At 38.0% G+C, this 9,441-nt stretch overlaps 1 long non-coding RNA gene across 1 annotated transcript; it reads right to left on the bottom strand.

Moving 5' to 3' along the window:
- Positions 1 to 3,056: 3,056 nt before the first annotated feature.
- LOC136233196 (uncharacterized) lies at positions 3,057 to 4,241 on the bottom strand. Its single transcript, XR_010690730.1, has 2 exons — positions 3,611 to 4,241; positions 3,057 to 3,525 (listed from the first exon to the last, which is right to left on the bottom strand). It is a non-coding gene; the product is annotated as an uncharacterized lncRNA (long non-coding RNA).
- Between the last annotated feature and the right edge of the window lie 5,200 nt (positions 4,242 to 9,441).

Genomic DNA, 9,441 nt, shown 5'->3' with positions numbered 1-9,441 from the left:
TGATGAATTTTGGGTGTTCTGCAAGTTTTTTCATTGTCAATGGCATTTAATTGCTCAACTTCTAAGAGTGTTCAAATACAGTTAAAACTTCAATTATATATTTTAAGATTCTAGAGTCTAGCATTTGGGTTAGCTGACTTTTATTCAATATTATCCTCTACACCAAAAGCTATTACCATAATATTTACTTAAAATGGTTCTAGAATTGTATTTCTCTCAACGAATGCTTCTCTTCCCTCTATTGCTTTATGGCTCTAATACTTGCTCCTATCCTATTGCTGACGAGGTTTACAAGTCCTTATACGTGTAGGTAGACACCATGATGTGAAGCTGATAGATTGAAAATGCTTTTGCCTGGAATTATCTCTGAAAATCAATCTGCTTTTATTAAAAGCAGGTCTATTCATGATAACATTTTGATTGCTTTTGAACTTATTCATAGCATTAACAATAATGTTGCTAAGAAAGAAGGTAGTGTGGCATTAAAAGTTGATATGAGTAAAGCATATGACAGAGTGGATTGGAATTATCTAAAAGAATTGATGCTAAAGTTGGGTTTTGCAGATAAATGGGTTAATTTGATAATGCATTGTGTATCTTCTGTGTAATATATGGTTAGAATAAATGATCAATTGGTTGGTCCTGTTTGCCCAAAAAGAGGACTCCGCCAAAGTGATCCACTGTCACCGTATTTATTTCTGCTTTGGGTTGAAGGGTTGATGTCATTATTGAAGGCAGCTGAGAATAGGGGGTTACTGCATGGTTGCCGAGTTAAGAGAGGGGCGCCTGCGATTTTACATTTGCTCTTTGCGGATGATGCATTCTTATTTTGTCAAGCTACCATATCTGAAAGTAGAGTCTTCAAAAAATGACTTAGATCATATGAATTAGCTTAGGGGCAAGCTATAAATTTTGAAAAATGTGGAATCATCTTCAGTAGAAATGTGGCAAATGACCTGGCTATGGGAATTTCTAGCATTTTGGGTATTACTAGTCCGTTCAATACAGGAAGATATCTGGGTCTTCCATCGTTGGTGGGTAGAACGAAACGAGCAATCTTTGCACACTTCAGAGACAGGTTATGGCAGCGGCTCCAACGCTAGAGAGGAAAAGGAATATCAAAAGCTGGTAAGGCTACACTTATTCGAGTAGCAGGGCAAGCCATCCCAATCTATTTCATGAGTGTATTCCTGCTCCCTATATCGACGGCGGAGGAATTACAGCGAATGCTGAATTCGTTTTGGTGGGGTAATAAAAAGTCAGGTGAGAGAGGACTGAATTGGATGGCATGGGACAAATTGTGTGCTCCAAAATTGTTGGGAGGACTGAGTTTTCGAAATTTCACAGCCTTTAATCTTGCTATGTTGGGAAAACAGGGATGGCGGTTATTTACCAATCCATCTTCGCTTGTTAGTAGAGTTTTCAAAGCTAAATATTATCCAAAAGGGGATTTTATGGGGCCTCATTAGGGCATTCACCAAGCTTTATATGGCGAAGTATCTGGAGTTCCCAACTAATCATTAAAGAAGGAATCAGATGGAAAATTGGAAGCGGTCAATCAATAAATGTATGAACTGAGAGATGGTTGCGTGATGAAGAGGATGGCTATATACGAACCCCTATGGTGGAAGGGTTGGAGTATTTGAAAGTCAATGATTTGTTTATCCATAATTCCAGGGATTGGGATGAAGAGCTGTTGGAGGAAATTTTCGAGCATAGAGATATTACAGAAATTCATAAACTGTCTGTTGGTACTTTGACTAGTGAGGATCGGTTAATATGGAAATCCCATTCTTCAGGACGTTACACAGTGAAAAGTGCTTACCGACTGGCTTACACAGTGAAAAGTGCTTACCGACTCGTGTTGTGTTGATGCTGCATGTTTTAACATTGATGGTCGTGCAGGGATAGGAGCAGTAGTACGAGATGCACATGGGCAGTTTGTAATGGGGAGATGTGCGGGTCTGTTATGTTGTCCGACAATACGAGAATGTGAGGCCGAAGCTCTATTACAAGCTATGCAATGGCTACAAGTTGATGGAATAAGAAATGTGGTTTTCGAATCTGATGCTAAACAAGTAATTGATGCAATAAATTCTAGTTCTGTTGATGATTCTGAATTTGGGGATAGAATTATTCAAATACAATCGATTCTAATATCAAATGACTCTTACTCAGTCAAAGGCATACGGCGGCAAGCGAATAGGATGGCACATGTGTTAGCACAGTCTTCTCGTTTATCTACTTGCCCTTCTGTTTTTAATTTATTACCGAGTTCTGTTTCTATTTCATTGTTACAATTTTTCCATGATCTGGCTCATTAATGCATTATTTTTTGTTTCAAAAAAAAATCTAAAATGACTAGCATTTGGTACCAGAGTCCCAACTGATGAATTTTGGGTGTGCTGCAAGTTTTTTCATTCTCAATGGCATTTAATTGCTCAACTTCTAAGAGTGTTCAAATATAATTAAAACTTCAATTATATATTTTAAGATTCTAGAATCTAGCATTTGGATTAGCTGACTTTTATTCAATATTATCCTCTACACCAAAAGCTATTACCATAATATTTACTTAAAATGGTTCTAGAATTGTATTTCTCTCAACGAATGCTTCTCTTCCCTCTGTTGCTTTATGGCTCTAATACTTGGTCCTATCCTATTGCTGACGAGGTTTACAAGTCCTTGTACGTGTAGGTAGACACCATGATGTGAAGCTGATTCGGCTAGTGTTATAACAATCACTATACATGCAAAATATGTGGTTAGGGATTTAATTATTGCTGAGTTGCCAAGGCCTAGTTGTAGTGAATCGAAAGGCTATAAAGACGTTCTACCTCCAAATTTTGTTCACATTACAGGCATCACAACTTCACCCAATTGAAGTCTTAATTTTTTTTATTGCATCTTATATTTTCTGCAGCATGTGCAAATTAGCAATTCTGATTTTTTATAATGTGCATATCCTTAACCTCTTAAATAATGTATATCAGTTTTGTTGCAATATGCAAGGAAATCAATAAAACAGTCTTTTGACTAGGATTAATTTTCTGAAATGCATTTAATCTGTTCTTTTGAGTTAATCTTCATTAAGGTACCAAGCAAGAAAGTAGCTCATTCATTGCTCCCAAGACATGATCACTCTATTGAGCTTTCAAATAATGACTATTATATATATATAGCTATTTTCCTTGTCCATCTTGGCCTGTCTTTGAGAATCATTGGGAAGCTGTCTGTTGTATCCATATCTCTGTTGATTTCATCCATTCTTATCACTTCCACCTCTGCAGTTATGTGATACTTTGGACATAAGTCTAGCATCTCTGAATTGTGTAACGGAGATGGCTTGATTGGGTTACCTTTGTTTGATGAAGTATAGCTTGTACTGTATTAAAGAATCAAATTGTCTTCTTTGAAGCTTCAGGTTTAGTGTCGACGAGTCTTGCTAGGCATATGCTAGGCAGTTCCTATGTATGAAGGTTACCAACAAAAGCCATATTTGAAATCAATGCTTGTATTGTTCCCCTTCAAGAATTAATTAGATTTGAAACATAAGAAATCATATATATACTTCAACTAACTCATATTTAATGGATTGGGAAATATAAACCTGAATACGGGCATCAAACCAGAAGGATACTCTAACAGACTGCAAAACGGTTCTGGTATGATGTCCTTGAGCTTTTTCTTTCTGTTGTAACCCATACAACATCAACTTTCAATTGGGTTCCGCTTTTCGCCGGCGAAATTCTGCAATCAATAATAGAATATCCTCTTTTGTTCTTCTTGAAGACGGGTAATGCACTCACATTTTGACAAGAATTTTCATCCTCTTTCTTCACTATTTCTTTTCCTGTACCAAATTAGAGTTTTTTTTCTAAGTTCTGAACTGCCATAGTTGTCTATAAGTTTGCGATTCTCATTACCCCCTCAATGATGATTGCCTCCTTGATTCAGATTGTTACTGTTATGCCCTGTCATTGCGTGACAGCCTTCTTGATTCAGATTGTTACTGTTATTGCCCTGTTTTCTCCTCTGGATGCCGGAATATAAGAGGCTTTTTAAGAAAAAGACTGTAGACAACAAACATGAATGAAGTTTAAAGAATGCAGAAACAAAAGAGAAAGACTAAGATACCATAACAAGATCTCAACCAGAGAGAGAAATAAGAAGAAAGAGATTAGATTGGGATTTAGTTTACAAGATACTTATTTATATATAGTCATACTATAGTTTCTGAATTTTTTTTATAAAGGAATTTAATGATAAAAGAATGATAGTTTTTGAACTTATCACACAACATGCACCACCCGTGTACACACCATCAATGCATTGTGCAACGTGTCTTCTCATCACACAACATTCTCACCACCTGTCTACACACCATGAATGCATTTGCACATGTCTCCTTCGTCAATTCTTTACACCACCTTAACTGCTATCCATTCAAAATTCCATTTCTTTGATTTTAAATAGAGAAAATTACATAACTTGATCAAATGGGAGGCGTATTTACATATTTAGACCAATTATTTAACATATTACATATCTAGACTATAACAAAAAGCATACAAAAGAGTTTAAAGAGTAAAAAAAATACATGAATCAGTACAAGTCCCGACCATTATAATTATCTCAAATAAAACTAGAATAATATGTAGGGTGTCAATCCCAGGAATTAAACTCTAGGCTGATTCTACCAAAATTTGACAGAACATCAGCCACCTGATTCCCCTCCCTGAATATGTCTCGGACCTCCATTCCTTATCGTCTATCTTTTAATAAAAAAAATAAAGAAAAGGTAGCATTGTATTTTTGTCACAACTAACTAAAGAACAAACGTTTTTTCAAATGAATAATGATTTTTTTAAATGAATTAAATATTTACACTTAAAATTAAAGGCCAGAGGCCTCGAGATGCTTTTTGTCTAATTTTTTTATTGATTAAGTTCTTAAGCTTGTAAATGGATACATTAAGCCCGTAATCTTTAAAATCCATATATCAACCCTTAATCATTTGTTTTTTAACAAATTAAACGAATCAGCTATGTGAATAATGTTAGGAATAATTGAAATTACTATTAGGAATAATTGAAATTACGATAAACGAAAAATAAGCAAACACACAAGAATTGTTAACCCAGTTCGCCACTTGATTAGAATGACTACGTCTGGGGGCACTACCAAGCCAGGATATTTCACTATAATGAATGAGATACGGATTACGGAGAAAGAGGTTACATATATACTCCTGAAACCCTACCGCCCCCGTACCCCCGTCCAACTCAGCAGCGAGTTGGATCGCTGCAGTTGGGCCCATCGCTTCAGTTGGGCCTATATATATTAGTCTCCATAAGCCCAACAATCTCCCACCTGGAGACTAAATCCTTCATCTGATGGTAGTGCCATGCCTTTAACTTAATTGCCAAGGCCAGCTGAAGCCATACATAGCTTCAGCTTCTCTAAGGTTACAACCTTAGTCAACATGTCTGTAGGATTCTCTGTGCCTGGAATCTTCATCAACTGCAATATCTTCCTGTCCAAGAGATGCCGTATGTAGTGATACTTCAACTCTATGTGCTTTGTTCTTGAGTGAAAGGCGGGATTCTTTGCCAAATGAATGGCACTCTGACTGTCGCTGTACAGAATACGATCCTTCTGCTCCTTTCCCAACTCACGCAAGAAATTCTGCAACCATACCATCTCCTTACTAGCCTCAGTCACTGCAACGTACTCAGCTTCTGCAGTAGACAAAGCCACCACCTTCTGCAGCTTTAAAGCCCAAGAGACAGCAGTACCACCCAATGTGAAGACATATCCGGTTGTACTTCTTCTCTTGTCAAGGTCACTAGATGCCAAATCTACATCCACATATCCTGTCAACATAACTTTCTTGCCCTAAAAACATAGGGCATGTTCAGTGGTTCCCTTCAGGTATCTCAAAATCCACTTTACTGCTTCCCAATGCTTCTTACCAGGGTCTCCCATGAAATGACTAACAACTCCCACATCATGTGCAATATCCGGCCTTGTGCACACCATTGCATACATCAAGCTGCCAATTGCTGAGGCATATGGAGTTCTCTCCATCTGGACTCGCTCTTCTCTGCTCTTGGGTGAGTCATGTTTAGATAGCTTGAAATGGCTACCCAAAGGAACCGTAGCTAGCTTGGCATCTTGCATGCCGAATATAATCAAGACCTTCTTGATATACTCAGCTTGTGAGAGATACAACTTTCCAGCCTTCCTATCTCTTTCAATCCTCATGTCCAGAATCTGCTTAGCTTCTCCGAGATCTTTCATAGCAAACTGCTCAGATAACTGCTTCTTCAGTTTTCTCACTTCTCGAGCACTCGACCCTGCAATCAGCATATCATCAACATATAACAGTAAAATTATGTAGCCTTCATTCAATTTCCTGAAGTAACAACAATGATCAGCTTCACTCCTCACGAACTCAATTTCGTGCATGAAACCGTCAAATTTCTTATACCACTGTCTTGGAGCTTGTTTCAGACCATACAAGCTCTTGTTCAACTTGCACACAAGCTTAATGTTATCAGACTCATAGCCCTGAGGTTGCTTCATATAGATGTCTTCATCTAAGTCCCCATGAAGAAATGCCGTTTTTACATCCATTTACTGCAGCTCCAAATCTTTTGCAGCTACCATACTCAACACTAAACGAATAGTAGTCAGCTTCACCACTGGAGTAAAAACGTCAGTATAATCTATGTCGTACCTCTGCTGAAAGCCTTTCACGACCAGCCTTGCTTTGTAGCGTTTGCTACCATCAGCCTCTTCTTTGATTCTGAAAATCCACCTATTTTGTAGAGCTTTCTTACCCTTTGGAAGCTCAACAAGTTCCCAGGTGCCATTGGTCATCAAGGAATCCATCTCATCATCTATTGCAAGCCTCCACTTGCTCGCATCCTCAAGCCTCCACTTTACCTTCAAACCTGTCTCATTCTCAACCAGGGCCTTCCATTTTCGAAAGGAATCAAATGCATCAGATTTCTTTCTCAGAAAATAGATCCACACTTTCCTAGTGGAGTCGTCAATGAGGGTCATGTAATACAAAGCTCCACCAAGAGATTTCACAGGTGCAGGACCCCATAGATCGCTGTGAACTAACTCCAACTTCTCTTTCTTCAAAGTTCTGCCACCCTTAGAGAAACTGACTCTTTTCTGCTTCCCAAAGATGCAATCCTCACACAGCCCAAGATCAGCAGATTTCAGACCCGACAACAGACCCTTTGAACACAGCACTTTCATCCCCTTTTCACTCATGTGACCAAGACGACAGTGCCACAAATCTGCATTGACATTCTCCCTCACGACATCAATGCTATTGAAAACGTTGTCTGTTAAGTACAACGATCCAACCTTCTCACCACGGGCAACCACTATGGCTCCTTTGGTCATTTTCCAAGCACCACCTGCAAAGATTACACAATAACCTTCATCATCCATTTGCCCAATTGACAACAGATTTCTCCTTAGGCCAGGAACATGCTTTACTCCAGACAGCTTTATCACAGATCCATTCGGAGATTTGATCGAAACATCTCCTTTCCCTACAATCTCCAAAGGCTCATCATCAGCTAGATAAACCTTTCCGAATTTCCCAGGGGTATAGTTTTCCATCAAATCTGCACTACTACATGAATGAAACGAAGCTCCTGAGTCTAATACCCAAGACTCTAGAGGACTTCTTACACTCAATACCAGGGGCTTCTGCTGCTTTTTCTGCAGTTGAATTACTCAGAATCAACGCATCACCAAAATCCTCGCTGGTTGAATTCACTGACTTCTCCTTCTGCGGCGCCTTACATTCACTCTTATAATGACGATTCTCATTACAATTCCAGCACTTGATGTGGCTCTTGTCCTTCACAGGTTTCCCTCTCCCTTTGGACTTAGACCTGCCACGATTCTGCTTTGACCTACGATCTGACTTGCCCCGATTCTCTGCATTCAAGGCTGATCCAGATGTGGAACCTGACTCTTTCCTGCGAATCTCCTCGCTTATAATCAAGTCTCTGACATCATCAAACCTAAGTTTTTCTTTCCCTGCTGAAGCACTTAGGGCAGTAACCGTGCCGCTCTAACTCTCTGGTAAAGAAGATAACAGAATTAGGGCTAATACCTCTTCGTCAAAATCAATATCTACAGAACTTAATTGAGTGATTGTCATATTAAAATCATTCAGGTGCGTCGCCACTGCTATATTCTCTGTCATCTGCAGATTAAACAGTCGCCGCATCAGATGAACTTTGTTTGCTGAAGATCTCCAACATCTCCTTCTGGTCTTTGCCTTCACCGTGTGATGCGCCACGTTTCTGGACAGCGACAGGCGAATCACGCTCATCGCTTTTCTGTCCAATAGCTTCCACTCTTCATCATACATATCCTCCGGCTGCTCACCTAGGGGTTGGTACAGATCTTTACCGTACAGGTAATCCTCAATCTGCATCTTCCAGAAACCGAAATCCGAACCATCGAATTTCTCCATAGGGGTTTTTCCTTCTCCAATCGTAATTACCCTCGCTCTGATACCAGTTGTTAGGAATAATTGAAATTACTGTTAGGAATAATTGAAATTACGATAAACAAAAAATAAGCAAACACACAAGAATTGTTAACCCAGTTCGCCACTCGATTAGAATGACTACGTTGGATCGCTGCAGTTGGGCCCATCACTTCAGTTGGGCCTATATATATTAGTCTCCATAAGCCCAACAAATAATTCAAACTCTTTGTGACTATTCTTCTAAAGTAAAATAATTAAAAATTTATCTGGTGTGACAATGTATATATCAAATTGATGTGTAAAAACAATGTTATATTGATAGTTCCATTTATGCTAAATTGAGTTTGAATCACAAATATAAGTGAATCATCCAATAGAGTTTAATAGGTTACCAAATAAATGATCAAAAACATAATATATATACATTTAAAATATGAATGATTTAATCAATATAAATTAAATTAATCTAGATCAATTCTCATACATAACCGCGGATCTTCTTCACATCTTCGTCCAAATCCCATAATCAAATATACAAACTTTCCTTTTATTTTTGTTCATCTACTTTGAGTAGCATGAAAGAAGTTTGTATTCCTTCCCTCCTCTTACTTGGTTAGGTTCTTGTGTTTCTCTATTTTGTTATTTTCTTTTTAGTTTTTGTTCAAATATTTTATAAAATCTCTTTATGTGTATAAATTGTATCTACTCTCTAGTATTTTATTGTTTATATCTTTTTCGGATTTAGCAAAACTGGAAACGATTTATCGGTGGATCAGTAAATCTAGGTGGTTGCAATAAAAAACGATTCAGATCCAAATATTCGAAGTTTGGATTACAGATGTTTTTCAACAGATTTGTTTTAGGAGAAGTACATATTTATAACTTTTATGGAATTTTTTTTTGTTTTT

Source organism: Euphorbia lathyris, chromosome 6 (genome assembly GCF_963576675.1).
Source record: "Euphorbia lathyris chromosome 6, ddEupLath1.1, whole genome shotgun sequence".
In the NCBI taxonomy this organism is placed as follows: Eukaryota; Viridiplantae; Streptophyta; class Magnoliopsida; order Malpighiales; family Euphorbiaceae; genus Euphorbia; species Euphorbia lathyris.
The sequence above is the reverse complement of the archived record's forward strand: the minus strand, read 5'-3'. Positions and strand labels throughout refer to the sequence as shown.